At 39.1% G+C, this 24,625-nt stretch overlaps 1 protein-coding gene and 1 pseudogene across 1 annotated transcript in view; one reads left to right on the plus strand and one right to left on the minus strand.

Annotated features, from left to right (window-relative positions):
* The window catches only part of KCNK9 (potassium two pore domain channel subfamily K member 9), a 199,789-nt gene that overhangs the window by 50,601 nt on the left and 124,563 nt on the right, over nt 1-24,625 (plus strand). The gene's annotated exons all lie outside the window — the stretch shown is intronic.
* Nucleotides 1,500-4,625, minus strand: LOC138155720 (fructose-bisphosphate aldolase A-like; annotated as a pseudogene).

Raw genomic sequence — 24,625 nt, forward strand, 5'->3', positions numbered from 1 at the left:
GCTCTCTAGGGAGAATTCTGAATCCCATACATATTCAGGAACAGTCCTTGGCCTTATTTCTTTCCCATTACCAGAGCTGTAGCCATTATTTTCTCTTCATGCATGCTTGTAAAGAAAACTACAATTTGAGAGCCCTTCCTTTTGCCTCAGCTTTCTCATTGAAAGATCTTAGGAAGGGATTCACTGGAGAAGAATAGGGTTGGGTCCATGGCCTGATAGAATAAAAAAAGCACAAGATTAGGAGACTGACATTCTAGTCCCAGGTTTGCCATACTCATTGTGTGATCTTGCTTAAATGACTCTCACTTTCTAGGCTAGCTTTACTTAGCCATAAAAATGAAGATGTTACACTTGTGGTTTCTAAGACCCTTCTAGCTTGGTGACTGCTAACCTTGGAGTTATGGAACCACAGAATTTGGTTGGAAGGAATCTCATCTAGTACAACTCTACTGGAACAAGAATTCATCCTAAAATATACTGGACAAATGGTCAATCTATCTCAACTTAAAAATCTCCAAATCACTAAAACTTTAATCACTTTCTAAAGCAATCTATTCCTCCTTTTTGGGGTTCTATATCAGTGTTTATGCCTATTGGATTTTCAGTTCAATAAAATCCCTGTATCTTTTTTCAGATTGACAGCTCTCTAGTCATGCCTGTCCTACCCCATCATCTTATATTTGTGAAATTGATTTTTTGAACCCAAGAGCAATATTTTCATTTATATTTATTATATTTCATCCTATTAGATTCAATGTTCCAGCCTGTCAGGTTTTTGGGTTTTTTTTGGTGTGTTTTTTTTTCTTTTTGACCCTGACTCTGTCCTTTAGTGTTTTAACTATGACTTTGAACTTTGTGTCATTCACAAATATCATTTGTACCTTTATCCAAGTCAATGATAAAAAGAAAATGTGAAACAGCATAAAACAATAGGCAGATCCTTGGTACATGCCACTAGAAATGTCTTTCAACATTAACATTGAATCATCAATGACTATCCTTTGAATTTGACTTTTAAACCAGTTCTGAATCAACCTAATTGTACTACTGTCTGAACATATCTTTCCATTTTATTTATCAGCATAACATGAGAGACATTGTCAAATGATTTTCTAAGATTTAGTAAACTATATCTATAATATTATTCTGAGTTACCAGTTTGGTGATCTTTAAAAAAAAGATTCAAGTTAGTCTGGCCTACCCCATTCTTAATGAAGTCACTTTGGTTCTTTGAGATCACTGCTTTCTTTCTTTAAAAAGTATATTGCTAGCTTTTGTTTTCATAGCACCTTTATTTCTCTCTTCTGCTCACCTTGTTAATTAGCTATTTGTTGGAAGAAGTAGGCTGAGGAAGGGCCACTAGACAGGACAGAGCCACAACACTGCACAATTTAGGGGTGATGGGAGAAGTTAGCATGAAATTTTGGGATCTCAGTCTCTTCCTAGAGTGTGAAGGATGGCCTGGAGGCTTAGGGCATACCCAGGTGGAAGGCCTTGATTTAGTAGGAGTGGTTAGAGACAAAGAGTGGCTAGCTGACTCTAGCTCCTGATTTTCCACTAGGGGTATGTACTTGCCTTGAATAACTTGCCTGGAGCAGCTATAGTCCACTTAATATATTTCTCCTGGAAAGCCATGGAATTTCCTCTCTTTCTACTCCAGGTCTTGAGGGCAGATGCCTGCAGAGTTTGGCCATGAGAAAAAAGTTAGGCCCATGGCTTGTGAAAGAGGCAGGTGTTGATGGCCCTCAGAAGTATCGGAAAGGTGATACCATTGACTACTGGGGGCACAGTATGGCAAAGGGCAGTCATAGTTGCCATTGTGATATTCTCATGGGAAAACTTTTGGGTATGGGTATGGCCAGCAGTGACCATTTTAGGCTTCAGCAAGATCCTTTCCAGATAGACATGGTAGTCCCTCAGAGTTTTGTAGATAACAGCTAGGACCTTCTTGGTGACATATTGACAGTGCTTCAGATCATGTTTCCCATCAGGAAGGATCTTCACTTGCACAATGGGAACAGTGCAGTTCTGTTAGCAAATTCTGTAATATCAGGTCAGCACTTTGCCATTCTCTGGGATGGTGAGTGGGGAAAGCATAATATCTGCAATCTGCAGTATCCATGCCACTTGGCAAAGTCAGTCCCATCCTTGTTCTACTGGGCACAGTGCTTGGCTAGCTCATCTAGACTTTGGGTGGTAGTCTCACCATTGGATCACTGTCAGGGCTCCTGTGCCATTGTGTACCTTGATGCCCACAACAATGCCTTTGGCCTTGATGACCTTGGAGAATGGATGATCATTCTGGAACAGTATCCCATGGAGAAGGATAACACCTCTAATACAGGTGTCTACTCGGTCATCTGCTGTGACATCTGCTTCCTCTATAGAGGCACCCATTTTCCTCTGTCCTCAGTTCCAATGGATTATAAAATGCTTTGAAATGCTGCTGGTAGATTCATCTGCCGCCAGGATTCCTTTGCCTGGAGCAAAAATTGGTGAACAATATCAAAGAACTCTGTCTTTTGCTCTGGTGTCAATGCTGGGTATTGGTGAGGCATCTTTTCTTTGGCTGTGATCATAGGAGCAGAAAGAAAGGCACAGCAGGGGCAGCGGCAGACTGCAGGATTTAGTGGTGGGTGGACAAGATGAAACCAAACTGCTCATAACCAGGACCTGAACTTCTGTCCTTTATTTGCAATATTCTCTTTCTCACCCACAGAACCATCCCTTAAAACAAGGAGTAAAAAAAGAAACGGGGGGTAGTGGTGGAGAAAAGGATTTGACCAACTGCCTGTTATTCTGATATTTTAAGCTATGGTCCAGAAATCCAATTCCCAGTCCTCGGTTTCATCTTCTCAAATAAGTGTTTACTTCCCAAATCTATCTTTCCTTTCTGAAGCTGTTCCCTTTGTCGGTGCAGTGATGAACAGGGCACTTTGCCCAAATGTTTTTAAGTTTCCTGCCCATAACTTCATAATGCTTGTTAATACTCTCTACATTCCTTTAGGAAGGGAGCAAATATTTATTAAATGGCTACTATGTGCCAGGTGAAGCACTTTGTAAATATTATCTCAGAACTGATCAGAATCCTTTATGTTCTTGAGAACCACCGGGAAATAGTTCCAGCAAGTCTTGATAAGCTCTCTGTCACCTTTTAATTACATTCTGTTTTTGGAAGTTATCTCAGAGATTATCTTATCCAACCTGCTCAATGTTGAGAATGTCTTAAAATATTTCTGACCGTCATATTTTGAGGTACTTAATCTTTCATCCATTATGCTCCCTTTCCCTCCTAGCTTTGTGTCATCTCAAATTTGATAAAATATTTGAATGGTGTGGCATATGGAAGAAGAACTGGATTGGTTCTGCTTGATCCAAGAGGTCAGAACTGGGGATTCTACTTCTAACCTCACTGGGAGAAAGTTATGTGGGAAAAGGAATAGGACGTGAACTACGGAAGAAGGAAAAGAAATTGTGAAGGGTTTCAATTGTGCAGGAGGCTAGAGGTTGAATTTGGAAAAGAGGAATTTGGGAGAGCTTGAGAAATTGAAGGAAGAGAAGGAAAAGGAGAAGGTCTAGAGCAGAAAGAGAAGAAGGATTTGAGAAGTATTTGAGTAAGACTACAGGAAATGGGAGAACTGGCAACACTGGGTGGAAGTTGAAGAGAGGCAGATTTAGCCTTAAAAATGTTTTAATAATTCAGAGCTTCCCAAAGTAGAATGAATTGTTTTGGAAGGTTGTTGTTTTAATCATTTTTCAGTCATGTCTGCCTATTTTTGACCCCATCTGGGGTTTTCTTGGCAAGGATATTGAAGTGGTTTTCTGTTTCCTTCTCTAGCTCATTTTACAAATGAGGAAACTGAAGCAAACAGAATTAAATGACTTATCCAGGATCACACGATTAGTAAGTGTCTGAGGCCAGATTTGAACTCAGGAATATGTGTAGTCTTCTTCTTTTTTTTGCTTTTTGGAGGGCAGTTGGGGTTAAGTGACTTGCCTGAGGTCACACGGCTAGTTTTTGTGTTAAGTGTCTGAGGCTGGATTTGAACTCAGGTCCTCCTGACTCCAGGGCCGGTGCTCTATTCACTGTGCCCCCTAGCCACCCCAGAATATAAGTCTTCTTGACTCTAGGCGCAACAGTCTGTTCACTGCACCACCTTGCTGCCCTGTCTTGGGAGGCAGAACCCTTCAAATGAAGACTGACTTACCACTTTACTATAGAGGGCATTCCCATATGCTAGGAATTCAAGTAGATGATCTCTTCTAAACCTGAGATTTGACTGTTCTATAGCAAGTATTCCATCTATGTGTTTATCCAAGCCATTGATAAAATATGGAATTAAATAAGGCCAAGGAAAGATCCATTCCACTAGGGAACTCTCTCCAGGTTTATACTGATTCATGAATACTTATTAAGGAACAGATGATCAATTTGGATTCTACAGGACAGATATTCCTAGAATACTAGATTTAGATCTGGGTAAGACTTTCAAGGCTTTCAGTATAACTCCTTAATTTTACAGAGGAGTAAACTAAGGCCCAGAGAAGTTAAATGATTTGTCTGAAATCATGGGTCAGAGGTGGGATTTAAAGCCTGGTTCTACAGTTTCAGAGCTAGTGCTTTTTCTGCCACAAGTCCCATGACAAATGGAGGGGAATTCTGTAAATATAGTTGACCTGAATTTTTCTCAAGAATTTAACAAATCTCTCAAATTATTATGATTGTCAGTATATGTTTGATCATACATTGATGGGCTTTGAGACTAAGTCTTCTGACTCCAGTTAGTGCTTTTTTATTGTTCCATTATGAGTGTGGTCATTCTACCAGTTTGGAAACTTTCTGTGTATTCATCCTGCATAGGTCTCTTCATCTTGTCCAAGAAGGCTAGCACAATTTCCTTGTCAAATACCTTGGTGAGATTTCACACATACTATATCCAGGGTATTCTACTGACCTATGTATCCCATGGAATGTTTCCTATTTGTCTTTGAGAAATGTTTTTGCTTGATTGTTCCAAGAACCTATAGGAAATGAGGTTTGTCTGGCATGATCTGTTCATGATGATATCATGTTGACTCAGTGATCACTGCTTTCTTGACTTCAATTGTCTGAAGCTCTATCATCTGGAAGATGGATTAGACTTCTTATATATGACTCCAAAGGGCAGTATTAGAACCTGTTGTGAGAAGGAATTTTACTCAGTTTAAGGAAGAACTTTTTTCCCATTAACTTCTCCTTTTTTATAGTATTTTATTTCCCCCCCAATTATATGTAAAGATAATTTTTAACATTCACTTTAATATTTTTTGTTCCATATTTTCTTCTTTTCTCCCTCAACTCCCCCCACTCTTAAGACTGTAAGCAACTTGATATAGGTAATATATATGTGATCATTTAAAATGTCTTTCCATATTAGCCATTTTGAAAGAAAAAACAGACCAAAAGAAAAAAAAACATGAAAAAATAAAATGAAAAACAATATGCTTTGATCTGCATTCTAACTCCATGTATCAGCAAGCACCCTAGCATGCCCAGGATGGCTGTTAGCACAGGTTATTTGATCTGCTTTTCTAGAGGAAAGCAACTCAAAAGAGGTTAACAATCTTACTTTAATCAAACACATATCATTTAATCAAACACATTGAAGAAAGCACCCTGAACTTTAGAGAAAATACAAATAAAAGTTACAAGCAGGCAAAAAAATACAGACAGAGAAAATAACACAATGCAACAGACCAACAGACAGGGCTTCTAGCTGTCTGACCCTTACATACATAACTAACATAGTTACCAGAGAGAAGCAACAACCTCTGGATTTTCAAAGCTGGAGGGCTCAATGGCTACCCAGAGTCTCATCTGGCCAAATCACATCACTCTTCCCATAAGTGTACCCCAAAGCAAAAACTCATGTCAGGGTATATATATAGTCATCTCTAGGGTCAGAGGACATCACAACCTTTGTGACCCACTGCCTAATTACAAAGCAACAGGGTGTGGGCCTTCCTGAAAAGCAAGACTCCCCTAAGCAAGCTTCTCTTGTTGGGCTTCAAGTGAGGCCCATTAAGGGGCAGAGAAAATCTTTAAATTCCCTTACCATTATACTCCATTAGTTCTTCCTCTGGATGTGCATAGCATTTTTCAGCATGAGTCCTTTGGAATTGTCTTAGATCATTGTATTGTTGAGACTAGTTAAATCATTCACAGTTGATCATTGTGTAGTATTGCTATTACTATGCATAATGTTCTTCTGGTTCTGTTCACTTCACTTTGCATCAGTTCATGTAAGTCTTTCTAGGTTTTTTCTTTAATCATCCTGCTCATCATTTCTTATAGCAAAATAGAAATCCATCACAATCATGTACCACAACTTGTTCATCCATTCTGCAACTGATGGGCATCCCCTCAATTTCCAATTCTTTACCACCACAAAAAGAGCTGCTATAAGTAGTTTTGTACAAAGAGGTCTTTTTTACCTTTTGTTTTTTAAATCTTTTTGGAATACATCCCAAATGCTATTGCTAGATCAAAGAGTATAAGGAAGAATTTTCTACCAATTAGTAATTTCAAAACAGAATGGGCTGCCTTGTCAGGGCGTTTCTCATCACTGAAGTGTTCAAGAAAAGCTTGGGTGGCTTCTTTCTCAGAGCTATCCTGCACAAAGTGGCACATTGAACTAGATGCTCTCTGAGGTCCTTTTCATCTTTGGGGATTAATGATGCTATGATCTGATCATTTCCTTCCTTGGTTGATATTTGCAAATACTTAAAAGGGCATAATTGGGGTGGCTAGGTGGCGCAGTGAATAGAGCACTGGCCCTGGAGTCAGGAGTACCCAAGTTCAAATCTGGCCTCAGACACTTAACACAAAAAAACTAGCTGTGTGACTTTGGGCAAGTCACTTAACCCCAACTGCCCTCCAAAAAGCAAAATAAGTAAAAGGGCATAATGAAGGCACCTGAAACAAGGGTTCTTTCTGGGTGTTTCTTTAGCACCTGAGCTGCCCAGTCCTGAAGCATGGCTTCACACTTCATTTCTCCTTTGGCAGGCTGTAGGCAACAGGGCCGTTGCCATAGGAATTATGTGTTTTGAGATTATTTTGAGAAGCAGTTTGTATTATCAGGTTTGTTTGTTTTGTTTTTCTCTAAACTTCATCCATTTGATGGTTGCTTTTTCTCTAATAGCTTGCATGGAATATATATTGACTTAAGTAACTTAGGAATAGAATTTTATTTCCAACTGCTGAGAATGGGGGTGATGGTGACTATGTGAAATGATAATAAAGATGTCTTTAAGCTGCTTTCTATAAGTCTGTGGAAGATGAGTTTATATTGCAATACTTTGATACAATTGCAAAAATCAGTCATTTCCTCCCATTTTTGCAAAAGGCTATAAAATATTAAATATAAATGAATAATAGCAGGATAGTGACTTGCCCTTGGACCATTTCTTTCTGAATGCCATTAAATAAAATAAGAAGAATGAGATCACAACAACAAAAACAATACTAACAAATATTTTATTCATAATGACCTAAAGAGGTCAGGAGGATAAATTATCCCCATTTTACAAATAAGAAAATTAAGGAAGGTTAAGAGATGTTAAATGTCTTCACCACTACTGGTTATGGGAGGAGACCAGTTGGTAAATCAAGTAGTTTCCTTTATAGGGGAATCAATTGCTTCTCATCAAGGTTGGAGGCTCTCATTTTGGCTCCACTGGCATGAATCAGGGTTCCCTGAAAAGAACCCTGGACTGTGGTCAGTAGCCTTGTCTTCTAGTCTCAGTTTTGTATTCCCGGGCTATGTGACACCTCTTGATCATGATTTCCTCACTTGCAAAAGTAAAATAATAGTAATAAGCTAGGGGCAGTGGAAATGAAAAGAAAGGAAAAGAAAAGGTATGGGAAGTTTTTCAAAGGAAGAATCAAGATTTTGTGACTGAATAGATATGGGAAATGAATAAGAGAGATTATGCTAACATGTCAAACCTGAGTAATGGGGAAAATGGAAATGTCATTGAAGGAAACAAGAAGGAAAAGGGAGATATAGTAGGTGATTAGTAAAATGCATTAATGAATTGAATCTGTAGAGGAGGTGATTTGAAAGAAATGTGACAGGGTCACTTTTGGACATGAGTTAGAGGTGCCTGTTGGAAAGGTTGTATGAGATCAATGGAAAGAGGCAAATCCAGTGACAGTTTGAGCCTCCATTTCCTCATCTCTTGACTGCTCATTTAGCTTGGATGAGATAGAAGTTAACCACCTCTTTTCTTTTAGCAAGATATGACCATTCTCTTACTAACTGCCCTGCCTCTATGTCCTCCAATCTCCTCTCCTCCACCCCCCTCCCCCCATCTGCCCTACTGATGTAATCTAAGGATCCCCAGATTCTGGAGTCCACTTTGTCTTAGAACCCTCAGGACTTCTTGGCTTTCCCATCCTTGCAGCTGAAATGTGTTCTCTTCCCCAGTTAGTGTATAAGATCTGTAAGAGCAGGGACTGTCTCTCTTTTTCTACTTGTTTCCTCAGTATTTAGTATATAGTTCTGGGATTATCACAAATGCTTATTGTGTTTCTCATTCATTTTAACAGTTTATGTTATTCTAATATTTTATTTTAGAAGGTACCTTCTCCAGATTCTATCTTATACTATCCAACAACATTCACCACTCCTTTATCCCTTGTCATTTCTAACATGAATAATTTTAACAGCCTTCTTACTGGGCTCCCTGCCTCTCCTCTCTCCCCTTTCTAAGTAGGTTGTCTTCTATGCAGTCTCCCTGTCTATTTATTTCTGCCTCTAATTTTCAGTGGTACACTGAATAAGTGTATATTCATGATTATAATATTAAAGGTCCTTAATACCTTGATTCTTGCTTTTCTGACCTTCTTGGATATGATTCTCATTCATTTCCTCTATGTTTTAACCAAATGGGACTATAATTTGGCTTCATCCTCTTATCTTGCCTTCTGTTCCTTTGCTCAAATAATTTCTGATACCTGGAATGGACATATCCCCATTTTTATCAGTTTCTCTCTTCCTTTAAAGTTCAGCATAGGTGTGTCACTTTCTACATGAAAGTCTTCCGTAAAATCCTCCCTCCTGAGGCTAAAGTCATCTGTCCCTCTTCAAATTTCCTATAGTGCTATGTGGAACAATATACCCATCAAACCTCTGGAGGGAGAATAGACATAGATGCCTTGCAGCTCTGACCACATGTTTCCTACCTATTTGTGTCATTATCACTGTGCTTTAAGCTTGCATCCATTCTTCCTCCTACCCCAATGGGCTCTGTGTATATGTGTGGGAGAGTATATCCCTGAGAGTACCACCCCTATGCACTTATGTATACCGATGACCGTGTAGTAAAGCAGAATGCAATGTTTCCCCCTGTATTATATTGTAAGCTCCCTGAAAGGAGGGCTGACATTGTAGAGCTTTTTACACTCCCAGCACTGTGTACTTGGTCTTACACATAGTAAGCACCTAATAAATATTGGATGAATTGAATGGAATGGGACAGAATTGATTTCAAGGAGTTTCCCGGGAATGCAGAGCAAGGCTATGCTGCAAAAACAGCAAAGGAGCTAAGAGTTGTTTTCAGGACCATGGCCTTTATCACAGCTGTCTAGTCCCACTGACACCGGCTTAATTATTATCATACCAGTAAGAGAGGGTGCCCTAATGAGATTCAGCAAAAGTGAAAAGTCTGCAGGAGTTAAAGGACTGAGACTTTGAAATATAAATGGAAGGCCACCCGAGCAAGAGTAGGAAGCTTGAATAGTTTAATTGCATATGAAGAGGCCAGCCAGACAATGGACTTTCCTTCAGGGCACAGACTGCATTCATACCTTTGTTCCTAGCCTTCATCTACATAAAATCCCCAAAGGAGTGTTGGAGGTGGAACTGATTGAATCTGGGACTGATGACCCCAAGGCAGGGGTTCATAACTTTTTTCATATTATGGTCCCCTTCCACAATCTGGTGAAGCTTATGGACCCTTTCTCAGAATATTATTTTTAATTCATAAATGAAGGAAATGCTCCATTTCATTTAAACATTAGTAAAAATGAAGATATATATATAAATACGGCAGCACAACATGCCTGGCCCAGCCTGGAAGTAGCTTCCCATCAGCAGAGTGACTTGTCCAGCCTAATCCAACAGTCACTGTTCAATAATAGCAGGGCCTGTGTGGCACCATCCAACAACTACTTAGCCCAGTGAAAAGCTTAAACAGCCACCAAGGCATACGCTGGACACAACCTAGAATCACATTCACCATTCATTGAAGATACCATGCCTCTGAGTGACCCAGGACAACAGAGCTGTGGGACCCTCTGGAGGGAGAATAGACATAGATGCCTTGCAGCTTTGGCCACATGTTTCCTATATGTGTGCTTCATTATCACTGGGCTTTAAATTTGCACCCATTCTTTCTCCTACCCAATGGACTGTGTATATTTGTGGGAGAGTATAGCCCTGGTGTTGGGGGGAAACACTTTGTAACTATTATTTATTGTTGTTTGCTAGTTTTTCAGCTGTGTCTAACTCTTCCTAACTGCATTTGGGGTTTTCTTGCAAAGATATTGGAATAGTTTGCCACTTCCTTCTTTAGCTTGTGATGGGGAAACTGAGGCAAACAGGGTTAAATGACTTGCCCAGGTTTGAACTCAAGAAGATGACTCTTCCTGACTCTAGGCCTGGTGTTCTATCTATTGTGCCACCTAGCTAACAATCTACCATATCTATTGTGCCACCTAGCTAACAATCTACCAGTAGACTCAGTTCTTTAGCAAAGAAATTCATTCAAATAACATAAATTTAACTATTATCACTGCTATTTTACTTGACTGAATTCCTTTTTTAAAGAATTGAGTCTATTGATGGATTGTTAAAGGGAAACACAATGATAGGGGCTCTGACATAGTGTTAGGAAACTAGCCACCCACAATTTTATCCACAGAACCCTGAAAGTAATAGCAATTACCCCTCTGGTGATCCATATTGTTATTGATAGTGCGGATTGGGTGAATGAGCCCAGAAAGCAATGCTCCATATGCATTCTGTAGGTGTGGAAATTGGGGCACAGAGGGTTGTACGTTACAAACCCAAGTTTGTCCCCCGTCCCTGCTGCCCCCACACTAACTCCTGACTTCTGGAGATCTTCCATTGTGAGACCCCAAACTCTTCCATGACTGTGCCATTGTGTTTTCTTTTAGAACAACATGAAACTTTAGCCCACTGAAAATGCGGGTCTTCTTGAATGGCAGTTGGTGCAGAGGAAGGAGTGAGTCATCAACCCATAGCCCAGAAACTCAAGCTCTAGTTTTAGCATTGCTTTGCTACTATTAAGTCCTGGTCCTCAGTTGTCTCATCTGTTAAATGAAAGGATTGGGCTAGTTGATCTCTCAGGTCTCTTCTAGCTTCAAGGACCTGTGACTCCATGATGAGAATTTCAGGGACCAGAGGCCCTGCCCCATCATCTAAGAGGGAACCTTCCACAAAACCCTGGGGAGCTACTTCCTGTTCTCTAGCCCCTTTGACATTCCAGTTTCCCCATTGCTGGAGTCAAACTCAGGCTGAACCACAAAAGGGGTTTGTGATCTGAGTGTCATGGGGCTGAGTAGGGTGGTGTGACTGATTTTTTTCTTAGGTGGTAGCTTTCAGTGAACGTTGTGTCAGATTAGTTGGTCATACTCAGTTCATGTTTGCTGAATGAATGAATGAGAATGGGGAGGTTACTAAAAATATAATTTTTTTTTGAGGTTGAGAGTATGATTTTGATAATAAGTCTTTTTTAAAAACTTACTTGAAACACACTGACTCTAGGAGCTCGTCTTCCTTATCTGAGAAGGAGTAAGAGGAGGAATAGTGGAAAATATTAAGTGATGATAACAAAAGATATCAATGAACTTATTAAAAAAATAAAATTAAGCAAAGTGATGGCATTAATTTATTGTTAATAATAATGATCAGAACCAATTTGTATGGTGATTTTCAAAGTGTTTTCTCATAGAATCTTAGAATGTCAGCTAGAAGGGATCCTGAGACATTGAATGAACATAGTGCCTGGCACCTGGGAGGTGATTAATAAATAAATACTTTTTTTTTTTTTTGCTTTTTGGAGGGGGAGGGCAATTGGGGTTAAGTGACTTGCCCAAGGTCACATGGCTAGTTTTTGTGTGTGTGTGTCAAGTGTTTGAGGTCAGATCCAAATCCAGGTCCTCCTGACTCCAGGGCCAGTGCTCTACTCACTGTGCCACCTAGCCGCCCCAAAAAATACTTTTTGACTGATTAATTCTTGAAGATAATTTCTTTAAAAAATGTTTATTATGTACCTATAAGTACTACTCTTTCCATTGGGTGAGTTTGAATAACACATGGCCTTGCCCTTATGAATCTTTAGGTTCGTATTCTCCTTGGGGGATGTGTTGACAAATATATAGATGGCTAAAATTGATAACATTATAAACCAAGTGTAGAGGTAGCTAGGTAGCACATTGGATAGAGTGCTGGGCCTAGAGTTAGGAAGACTTATCTTCCTGAATTCAAATCTGACCTCAAACACTTAGCTATGTGATCTTGGACAAATTACTTAACCCTGTTTGCCTCAGTTTCCTCATCTGTAAAAATGAGCTGAAGAAGGAAATGACAAATCATTCTAGTATCTTTGCCAAGAAAACCCAAAATGGGGTCACAAAGAGCCAAACACAGCTGAAATGACTGAACAACAACAACAGATAAGCATGTCAGAGAATCATAAAACAAAATGCTATATAAGGTCTAGAATAGTGTAGCAGCAAGCACCCCAGTGTCCCCAGGGTGGCTGCCAATACAGTTCTTGGATCTGCTTTGATAAAGGAAAGCAACTCAAAATGGGTTAACAAGCTTACTTTAATCAGTCAAACATGTATCATTCACTAGTTCAGGGGGAAAAGGTCAGCACCCCAAACTTCAAAGTATACAGGCAGAATTATCAAGAAGAAACAGATCAGAGACAGCTTTCCAAACTGTCCAACCATTACATCCATACCAAATCAACATCTGGGTTTTTCAAAGGGGGGGGGGGGGGAGGGCGCTCTGGACAACGGCTTCCCATAATCAAGATCAAATCACAGAACACTTCTCAAAGTGAGCCCCAAAACAAAGCTGCACATCAGGGCTTATATAGCCTTCTCCTGGCTCAGAGAATGTAACAACCTTATTGACTTACTGGCCAATCAGGAAGTATCTACTGAAAAACAAGCCTCTCACCCCAGGCTCCAGATGCACTTTAGCCTAGGGACAGGGAAGATCTTTAAAATTTACATTCCCATTACAAATAGTGAGAGGGTTGGCATCATAGAATCATAGATCCCAAGCTTGAGGTATCCTTAGGGGCTATTTAATCCCACCTCCTTCTTTTCACAGGTAAAGCCCAGAGACTTCTCCAAAGTCATGAAGGAAGTATATATCAGAGTTGGGATCTGAACCCAGGTTCCCTTTTTCCGAAGTCACTTTTTCTCCACTCCCAATTTCTCTCTCTCTCTCTGTGTCTCTATCTCTGTCTGTCTGTCTGTCTATCTCTCTATCTCTGTCTGTCTCTGTCTATATCTCTCTCTCTGTCTCTGTGTTTCTCTGTCTCTGTGTTGGGACAGGATTGAAAATCAATGAAGGCTTTATGGAAGGACATTTGAGTTGCACTTTCAAGGATAGATAAGAAATTCAGTGGATGAGGAAAGGAAGGAAAGGGGACTCCAGGTATAGGAAATAACAAAAGTGTGGAGATGGGAGAATAGGTGCCCTGTGGGAGGGGGTGGGCAACATTTTCTTCTTTGACTGGAGCATAGAACAGGTGAAGTGAAAAGATAGAGAAATGGAAAAGTAAGGTGGTGACAGACTGTGAAGGTCTTTGACTATGAAATAATTTTGAGTGCTACCAGGGAGACAATAAAGGATTCATGGAAGAATTTTGAATTAGTGAATGACATGACCAGATCTTTGCATGCAACTGATTCACTCTTTCCCCTACTCTGCTTCTAATATTTAAAGATAACAACAAAGTTAAAAACACAGGAGACTAAGTGAATGGTGTTGCCACAGAAAAAATAATGGTCAGGAGAAGAAACAGGTTCTTGTTCAGTCATGTCTGACTGTGTGACCCTGTTTGGGATTTTCTTGGCAGAAATACTGGAGTGTTTTACCATTTCCTTCTCCAACTCATTTTACAGTTGAGGAAACTGAAGCAAACAGGATTAAGTGACTTATCCAGGGTCGCACAGCTAGTAAGTGTCTGAGGCTGGATTTGAACTCAGGAAGATGAGTCTTCCTCTCTCCAAGCCCAGCACTCTATACAGTGTGCCACCTAGAAATAGGTTTAGGGGGAATGATAATAAACTTGTTTTGAACAGGCAGGGTTTGAGGAACCCATGGGACACCTAGGTAGAGATGTCCTGTTGACATTATGAAGAGTCAGGTCCAAGTCTCAGAAGAGAGGTCAGAGCTGGATGAGTAGTCTTCATAGAGGCGGTAGTGGAAACTGTGAAAATCCATGAGCCTGCCAAAGGTTTGAGTATAAAGAGGTAGAGGAAGAGGTAGTATTGGATTTGGAAAAGGAAAAACTAGACTTGGAGTCAGCAGGGATCTGTGTTTGAATCTTGCCTCTTGATCTTATTAGCTGTGTGATCTTGGGTAGGGCACAACATCCCTTCAGTTCTATGTAAAACAGAGATAATGATACTTGGACTATCTGTCTCATGGGGTTGTTGTGAAGATTGAAAATGATGATGTATATAAAGTGGTGAGCAAATATAAATCATTAGTATTCATTAGACTATATGCTCCCTGAGGTCAAGCTCTGTTTCATTTTCATTTGTGTATTTCTACTCCCAAGCACTGTGCTATCCACAAAGTGAGTGCTTAGCAATGTTTGTGTTTATGACCTCAACCTTCTTCAATTAAACCAAATTCAACAGAGAAAAGAAGAGCTAGGACATAAAATGTCAGACTATGGAATGTTTTAGCCTCAATTTTCTTATGTCTAAAAGGAGGGGTTGGACTAGATGAGCCATGTAGCTATTTCTGGTTCTGAAACTGGAAACGATTCACCCAAAGCAAAACATCGAGTTTTTGGCTGATTTATCTTAAAGATAAAGATGGCGGTGGTGGTGGTGGTGATGGCGGTGGTGGCGATGGTAGCAGTAGTAGCTAACATTTATGTAGTTTCTGCCATGTGCCAGACACCATGCTTAAACCCTTTATAAATATCTGATTTGATCCTCACAAAAATCTTGGGAGGTGGTGATGGTGGTAGGCAACAGATAGGTGGTACAATGATAGAGCACCAGGCTTGAAGTCAGGAAGACTCATCTTTCTGAGTTCAAATCCAGCCTCAGACACTTAGTAGCTGTGTGACCCTGGGCAAGTCACTTCATCCTGTTTGTCTCAGTTTCCTTATCTGTAAAATGAGCTGCAGAAGGAAATGGCAAATTACTTCAATATCTTTGCCAAGAAAATCCCAAATGAGGTCATGAAGAATCAAATGCTCTGTGAAATGGACTTTGGAAATAACACATTAAAAAATCATATATATGTGTGTGTGTGTATTAGCAGTAAATAATATTAATCCATATAACTAGATGTAGATAGTGTTGACTTGTGAAATTAAGAACTGGTCAAGCAAATCAGGTGAATGATAGTATATAATATCTTCCAGGATTATGTGGAAACTAGAGATTTTCTGCCAGAATGTTGAACTCTACATGATTTGTGCCTTTCTAGGAATTCTAAGAATATAACATCCCATATACTTAAAAAACAAAGAAACCCCAAACTAAAAACCATAGTAGTAGTAGTAGTAGTAGCAGTAGTAGTAGTAGTGGTAGTAGTAGTAGTAGTAGTAGTAGTAGTAGTGGTAGTAGTAGTAGTGGGAGTAGTGGGAGTAGTAGTAGCAGCAGCAGCAGCAGAAGCAGTAGCAGCAGCAGCAGTAGTAAACATCTATATAGTACTTTAAGGTTTGCAAAGTGTTGTATATGTTATCTCATTTGATGCTGGGAAGCAGGTGCTATTATTATCCTGATTTTATAAATAAGCAGGTGCTATTATTATCCTGATTTTATAGTAATAAATGAGGCAGACAAGGAGTTATGTAACACAGTCATTAAGTGTCTGAGGCTAAATCTGAATTCAGGACTTTCTGACTCTAAATCCATCACTCTTAGCTGCCTCCAATCTGGATTTAGATCCTATATCCATTTTATAGATAAAGAAACTGAGCACTCTGTAGAAATAAAGAAATGCACTAATTGGCTTGCCCCTCATATCTTGTGGGAATGGGCAATTTGTTTGAAGTTAAATGAAGAAAACATAAAATCTTATTGTTGGCAATGGACATAGATCTCTGAATCTGAAATGAAGATTTAGAGAAAAGCTGTTCTCTTGTTTTTCCCATCCGATCAGTGCCATTCTGCTTGGGCAGTACCTTGTGAGAGGCTGGATAATATACCTCACAGTGGTGGAAAGGGTTGTTGCCAACTTTGGCCAAAATGCCTAGTGGATAAAATTTTTCTAGGAGGGCCCTTCTGAGTTTTGTGATAAGTTTGGTTTGATGACTCCAGTAGTTAATCATTCCCAATTTGAGAATTATAGTTTTTTTTCCCTTTCTTTGATGCAATTAAAGTTGAGCTCAGTCAAGTTCATTTTTCATGTCAGGAAGACAATGGCCCTGAAGAAGGAAAAGGGAGGGGCTGCCAGGAGAGAGGAAAGAAGGCCAAGCTGATGTACCCGAAGCAAAATGCCCTAGAGAAATAGTGATGTTTCTTGCACAATCACCATCTAAAAGTGCATGGTCAAGCATGAGGTCATCTCCAACTTGCAGTGATGGACCTGAAGCATCTTTTATGTCAGGGAAGTGCCATCTCTGTGTCTGACATACCTCCTGATATATATTTAACTTGCAGAGCACCAAATATGGCAATGGGAAAGAACTTTGTGACCCACAGAAGGAAGTGACTTCTCCAAGGTCATGCAGTTAGTGGCAGAGCTGTGATTTGATTTCTGGCTTTCTAAATCCATTCCCTCATCTGTAAAAAAGAAAAAAAAATAGGAAGAGGTTGCATGGAATAGTGGATAGGGGGCTGACCTTGGAGTCAAGGAGACCTGGGTTCAGGCCTTGCCTCTGTGTGCACCAGAAAGCTTTCTTAAGACTGTTTGGAATAAATTGGGGATTTGTGCACTTCTGGAAGGAGTTATCCACACTGGGAATTCTCCATAATGATTTAATCACTGATCATCCTCTGTCACACCATGGACATAATCATCTTTGTCTTGTGTGTGTGTGTGTGTCTATGTGTGTTTTTATGTGTGTGTGTGTGTATATCTATATCTATCCAGGTTTGTTGTGATTATCAAAAAAAGATAATTGGTATGAAGAGTTTTGTGGCATTCAGTACCCTCCATGATCTGATATTAACCTTATTTTCCATAATTTTATTCCACTTCTCTCCTCATAGAACTTGCTCTCCATGCAAAGTGAACAAACTTACACTTCCGTGAACACACTTTGGGTCTTCCCATGTTTGTCTTTGTTCACCTGATTCCCCTTGACTGGGATGCCCTCCTCAACACTCTGTTTGTTGAGATTCTATCCATCTTTTAAAACCCAGATTTAATGTTACCTCTTTCTTAGTTTTCCCAGATTTTTCCTATCTAGAGGTGATCTTTCTTTCCTCCTAATCTTGATAGCACCTTCTTTTTATTTTTTTTATAGCACCTTCTTTTGAACTTAGTTTTTGTGAGTTTAATACTTACTAGCTGTGTGACTATATATAAATCCCTTAATATTATCTGGGGCTCAGTTTCTGCATTTGTAAAATGGAGATAATCATCCTTGCAATCACTCACCCACATCATAGCATTGTGGTGAGGGTGGTACTTTGTAAACCTAAAAGCACTATAGAAATATGTTTGGTGTCATGATTGGCCCTTCAGCCCAGGTCCTCTGATTTCCCAAGACCACTATTCATTACACTGTACCAGACCAAGTGCAGAGAGATAGATACATCACCATAAAATAGCCTGATGAATTTTTTTTACCCATAGTAACAGATGGTAAAAAGTCTAATAGAGACAGCTAGATGGCACCAAGGATAGCGTACTGGATCCTGAAGCAGAAAGACCTGAATTTAGTTAATACTTCAGACATTTACTAGCTCTGTGACCCTGGGCAAGTCATTTAAACTCTCTCAGCCTCAGCTTCCTCATCTGTAAAATGGGGATAATAATACTACCACCTACCTCCCAAGACTATTGTGAGGCTCAAATGAGATAACATTCACAAACCTCAAAACATTTTACAATGATTATTATTATTATTTTTCTGAGGTCACAGGATCATAGGATTTAGGGCCAGAAGGGACCTTAGATAGCAAGGCATGGAGGAGTTACAGCCCAGTAGAATCACAGCTTGGTGAAGGTAGGAATGGTTTCTTTTTCTTCTTGGCATCCAGCCACTTAATAGATACTTGTTATTGATTGATTGATTGATTGATTGATTGATTGGGGGGAGAGCCCACCCTGATGAAATCACAGATAGCTGAAGCATTGAAGTGTGTTGTCATTAACAATGATAACTGGAGCAAGCAGAAGGAGTCCTAGAGGGAGACACACTTCTACACCAGGAGGCTGGCGCTATCAGCAGCCTAATTATAGACAGTTGGGGAAGCTGAATTAACAATTCTATCAGCGATGCCAGTCAATGTGGGTGCAGTAACACAGGGAGATGCTGGGAGAGAACATCTGGGATCCACAGTAAGCTTAGGGTTAAGTATTGGGGAAAAGCGTGTTCCCGATTGCTGCAGGTGTTCACACATCCGATTATATTTACATGAAAAATTGTGTAGGATGTTCAGCTGATGGTGCATCATGCATAAAGTCATCGGGTTTGCATAAGGATTAGCTTTAAACACATGTTTTCCAGCCAGATTTGTGTCTAGTGTTAATCACATATTTTGAGTCTGCAACGCAAAGACAAAAAGGGCCACAGCACCCTTGGAACAGCCTCATCACTCCTATTCACTTTAAGCCGAATCTCACTGAAGGAGATTGTGAGAAGAATCTCACATGTCTGTCTATGGAGTATTATCGTCTCAGAGTCACTAGGCCTGGGAGGTAAGCAGTGTAAATACTAGGAGCTCCCATTTTAGAGATAGCAAAGTGAGGTACAGAAAGATGAAGTGTATTGACTGACTGACTGATTCATCATTTAGACCAGTGCTCTGTTCATAGTAGGTCCTTAAAAAATGGGACAGGCAGTGTTGAGATTTTAGCCTACATGTCCTTGTTTCATGTTGGCACTGTATTGCCTCTCCAGGACTACTTTATGTAAAGATTGTAGTGAAAATTTCCCTTTCATTAGGCATACAGTGTGATGGTCTCAAGAGGTGGCTTGGTCAAAAGTGAACACTTTAAAGAGTAATGTAGTTTATTATTTCTGGCATTCAAAGACACGTTGTTGCTACTACTAGTACTCTTACAACTATGACTATTAATACCTACAAGTACTAAAGTACTACCACCACCATCACCACCACTACCACAACCACCACCATCACTACTAATACCACCTACTTCTATTACTACTACCACCACTATAACCACTACTACCACCACCTCAGCTACTACTATGACCACCACCATGACTACTACTACTGTCACTACCACTAGCATTGCCACCACTATCACTACTACCACCACCACTACTACCATTACTACTGTGACTACCACTATGACTACTACTACCACCACCACTATTATCACTGCCACTACTACTACTACTACTACTACTCAGTTGTTTCAATCATGTCTGACTCTTCATGACTTCATTTGGGGTTTTCTTTTTTTAAATTTAATATTTTTCCCAATTACACATAAAAACAATTTTTAACATTTTTGGCTTTTTTAATCTTTGAGTTCCAAATTCTCTTCCTTCTTCCCCATCCGCACTTATTGTGAAGGCAAAGAATTTGATATAGGTTATACATATGTATTTAGGCAAAACATATTTCCATGTTAGTCATGTTAAGAAAGAAACCAGGCAAAAAAAAAACTCAAGAAAAGGTATGCTTCAATCTAAATTCAGACTCTACTAGTTCTTTCTTTGGGAATGGATAGCATTTTTCATCATCAGTCCTTCAGAATTCTCTTGGATCATTGTATTGCTGAAGAGAGCTAAGTCATTCACAGTTGATCATCTTATAATGTTGCAGTTAGTATGTATAATGTTCTCCTTGTTCTGTTCATTTTGCTTTGTATCAGTTCGTGTAAGTCTTTCCAGGTTTTTCTGAGAACATCCTGCTCATCATTTCTTACAGTACAATAGTATTCCATCACAATTGTATAACACCTTGTTCAACCATTCCCCAGTAGATGAATATCCCCTCAATTTCCAATTCTGTGCCACAACTAAAAGGATGGTTATAAATATATTTGTACATATGGGTCCTTTTCCTTTTTTAAAAAATATCTTTTGTATATGGACTTAGGAATGGTAATGCTTGGTCAAAAAGTTGCATAGTTTTATAATCCTTTGGGAAGAGTTCCAAATTGTTCTACAGAACGGTTGGATCAGTATACAACTTCACTAAGTGCATTAGTGTCTCAATTTTCCCACATCCCCTCCATTTGTCATTTTCTTCTTCTGTCATATTAGCCAATTTGATAGATGTGGGGTGGTAGCTCAGAGCTGTTTTGATTTGCATTCCTCTAATCAATAGTGATTTAGAGCATTTTTCATATGACTATAGAGAGCTTTGATTATTTCATCTGAAATCTCTTATTCCTATAAATTTGATTCATTTTTTCTATATAGTTGGGAAATTAGGTCTTTATCAGAGAAGTTGTAATTTTTTCACAGTTATGATTACTATATATTTCCCTCTATTCTATTTTCCCCCAGTTACTTCCCCCTCTGTCTGTCTCTGTCTCTGTATCTCTCCTTTCACCTTATCCATTCTCAAAAGTATTTTGCTTCTTACTTTTACCTCCCCAGTCCAACCTTCCTTCTATCAACCCATCACTTTTTCTTATCCCCTTTCCCTCTTATTTTCCTGTAGGCTAAGATAGATTTCTCTATCTGAGTGTGTATGTTATTCTCTTTTTGAGTCATTTTTCTCCTGTCTTCCCCTCCACTATAAAAGCTCTTTTATGCTTTTTTTGTGACAGATGAATTGCCCCATTCTACTTCTCCCTTTCTTCTTTTTCCAGTGCATCCCTCTTTCTCATTCCTTATTTATTTATTTAACTGTTTATCTATCTATCTATCTATCATTTATTTATTTATTTGTTTATTTATAGATAATCATTCCACCATATTGAACTCACACTCATACCCTCTGTCTATGTATACTCCTTTTAACTGCCCTAATAATGAGAAAATTTTTAGGAGCTAAAAGTTTCATTTTTCCATGGAGGAATGTAAGCAGTTTACCCTTATTGAATCCTTTATGGTTTCTCTTTCTGATTTACCCCCTTATACTTTTCTTGAGTCTTATATTTGAAAGTCAAGTTTTCTATGCACTTCTGGTCATTTCATTAGGAATGCTTGAAAGCCCTCTATTTCATTGAATATCCATTCTCCCCCCTGGAGGATTAAGCTCAGTTTTGCTGGCTAGATGATTATTGTTATAATCTGAGCTCTTTTGCACTCTGGAATATCATATTCCAAGTTCTCTGATCTTTTAATATAGAAACTGCTCAATCTTGTGTTATCCTGACTGTAGTGACACAATATTTAAATTGTTTTTGGCTGTTTGAAGTATTTTCTCCTTGACCTAAGAGTTCTGGAATTTGGCTATAATATTCCTAGCAGTTTTCATGTTGGGATTTCTTTCAGGAGGTGATTGATAGATTCTTTCAATTTCTATTCACACTCTGGTTCTGGACTATCAGGGAAATTTTCCTTGATAATTTCTTGAAATATGATGTTTAGACTCTTTCTTTTTGGTCATGGTTTTCAAGTAGTCTGATTATTCCTAAATTATCTCTCCTGGATCTATTTTCCAGGTCAATGATTTTTCCATGAGATATTTTCACATTTTCTTGTATTTCTTTTCATTCTTTTGATTTTGTTTTATTGTTTTTTGCTATCTCTTGGAGTCATTAGCTTCCACTTGCCCAATTCTAACTTTTAAATAATTACTTTCCTCAGTGAGCTTTTGTACTTCCTTTTCATTTGGCCAATTCTACTTTTTTAGGAGTTTTTTTCTTCCATGAATTTTGTAGCTCTTTTTCCATTTAGTCAATCTACTTTTTAAGGTATTCATCTCTTCAATGGATTTTTATGTCTCTTTTCCCATTTGGTCTGTTCTATTTTCTAAAATGTTATTTTCTTCAGCATTTTTGTGCCTCCTTTACCAAGCTGTTGACTCTTTTTTCATGATTTTCTTGCACCACTCTCATTTCACTTACCATTTTTTCCCCTCTACCTCTCTTACTTGATTTTAAAATCAAATTTGAGCTCTTCTATGGCCTGGGACTAATTCATATTTTTCTTTGAGGCTTTGGATATAACAGTTTTGACTTTTTTTTTACTTTGTCTTTTTCTGAGTTTGCGTTTTGATCTTCTCTGTCGCCGTATTAACTTTCTATAGTTGTGATCTTATTCTGCTATTTGGTCATTTTCCAGCCTACTTCTTGACTTCTAACTCTTTGCTAAAGTGGGGCTCTGCTTCATGAGTGGAGAGGGCACTCCAGAGCTTGGGGTTTTTTGTGTAGTTGTTTTCAGAGATAATTCTTGGGACCTGTAAATTTTCAGTTGTTCCAAGGTAGTGTGATTTAGGGAGAGGTGTGTTTATTATTCTCCCATCCTGTGATTTGGTATGTGACTAACAAGCACTCCTTTTCACCCTGGAATTATGACCAGGATCTCAACTCCCCTGTGGCTGCAAATTCTGGTGTGCTAGTATTCTTCCTTGCCATGAGAATGAGACCCAGGACTACTACCTATATCCAAATATGGGTAATGCAATAGAATCCTGCCTCCTAGTGTTAGCAAAAGGACCCCTATAATATCCTTCTAACCAGTTGTCTGCTCCCCTTGCTATCTGTGGGCTGAATGGTCTGGAAATTGCCATTGCCGCCACTGATTCAGTCATCCCAAGGTCTATTGCTGGTTTGCTGGGGCTTACTTAGCCTGTGCTGGATTGTATTCTACTCTCACCTTGGTGCAATGGAGTTTTCCTTCTGACACACAGCTGGCAAGTGTCTAAGGTTGGATTTGAATTCAGGTCTTCCTGACTCCTGGCCTGGTACTTTATCCAGTATGCTGCCTAGCTGCTCCAATATTACCCCCACCACAAATAGCACTACCACCACAACTACTATGACTATCACTATGATTATTGCTACCATTACCACTACCATGACCACCACCACTACTACTACTACTACTACTACTACTACTACCTCTATCACTACTATCACCACCATCACTATCACTACTACCACTACCACCTCCTCTTCTTCCTCCTCCTCTCTTACTATCACCACCACTACCACCACCATTGTTACTACTAACTCCCACATATATATACTGCCTCAAGGTTTCCAAAGTGCTTTTATATGCACCATCTCATTTATTCTTCACAACAACTCTGGGAGGTGGGTGCTATTTTTATCTACATTTCACAGATGAAGAAGCTGAGACTGGAGAAGTTAAGAGATTCACCTACAGTCACATAGATAACAAGTGTCAGGGTTAAATTCTCAACAGCAAAAATCACTGGATTTGGAATACAAGAACCTGAGTTTGAATTCTACCTCTGTCACTTCCTATGTGACCTTGGGAAAATTATTCATCCTCTCTGGGCCCAAGTTTTCTCATCAGTCGAATGAGGGAGTTGGATTAAATGGCCTCTGAGGTCTATTCCATCTCTAAATCTATGAATTTATGAACCAAGGTCTCCCTGGCTCCAAGCCTAGCACTTTATTCTCTGTACTGTGCTGAAAATGGAAGATGGATCTCCACATGCAAAAACTCACTGGAAAAACAAATAGCAACTGGTCATTTGAACAAATAGAAGCTCTAAAAGATTATAGATTTTATATTAGGTCAAAAACCACTTGTCTATATATATTTTACAAGTGGCAATATGATGATGTTTGTTGAATTGAATTAAACATGTATTAAGTACTTGCTGTAAGTAAGGCACTGTACTTGGGATAAAAAAGGTAAAAAATGGTGAGTCCTGCCTCTACCATCTCTTAGAGGTATGACCTTGAGCATACCTTCCTTCATCTTCCTCATTTGTAAAGTAAGCATAAAAATACCTGTCCTGTCAGCCTTACTAGGGTGTCCTGAAGATCAGGTAAGGTAATGAGTATGTACTGCTTTGTTTTTCTTTTTCTTTCTTTCTTTTTTTAAAATCTTGAACTTAAGAAATAAAACAAGCATTTACATAACAAGGTGGAGTAGGAAAAAAAAAAAGGATTGCCTAGCTATTATGTACAACTTGTCTTTCTTTTTAAATATGTAATAAAGTTTACATGTATCTCTTCCCCACCATGTTTTCTGTCCTAGAGATGGCTATACACACACACACGTGTGTGTGTGTGTGTGTGTGTGTGTGTGTGTGTGTGTGTGTGTGTGT

This window comes from Petaurus breviceps, unplaced genomic scaffold, assembly GCF_028583685.1.
Source record: "Petaurus breviceps papuanus isolate PSGF00001 unplaced genomic scaffold, PetGlider_PUasm1.0 98, whole genome shotgun sequence".
Lineage (NCBI taxonomy): Eukaryota > Metazoa > Chordata > Mammalia > Diprotodontia > Petauridae > Petaurus > Petaurus breviceps.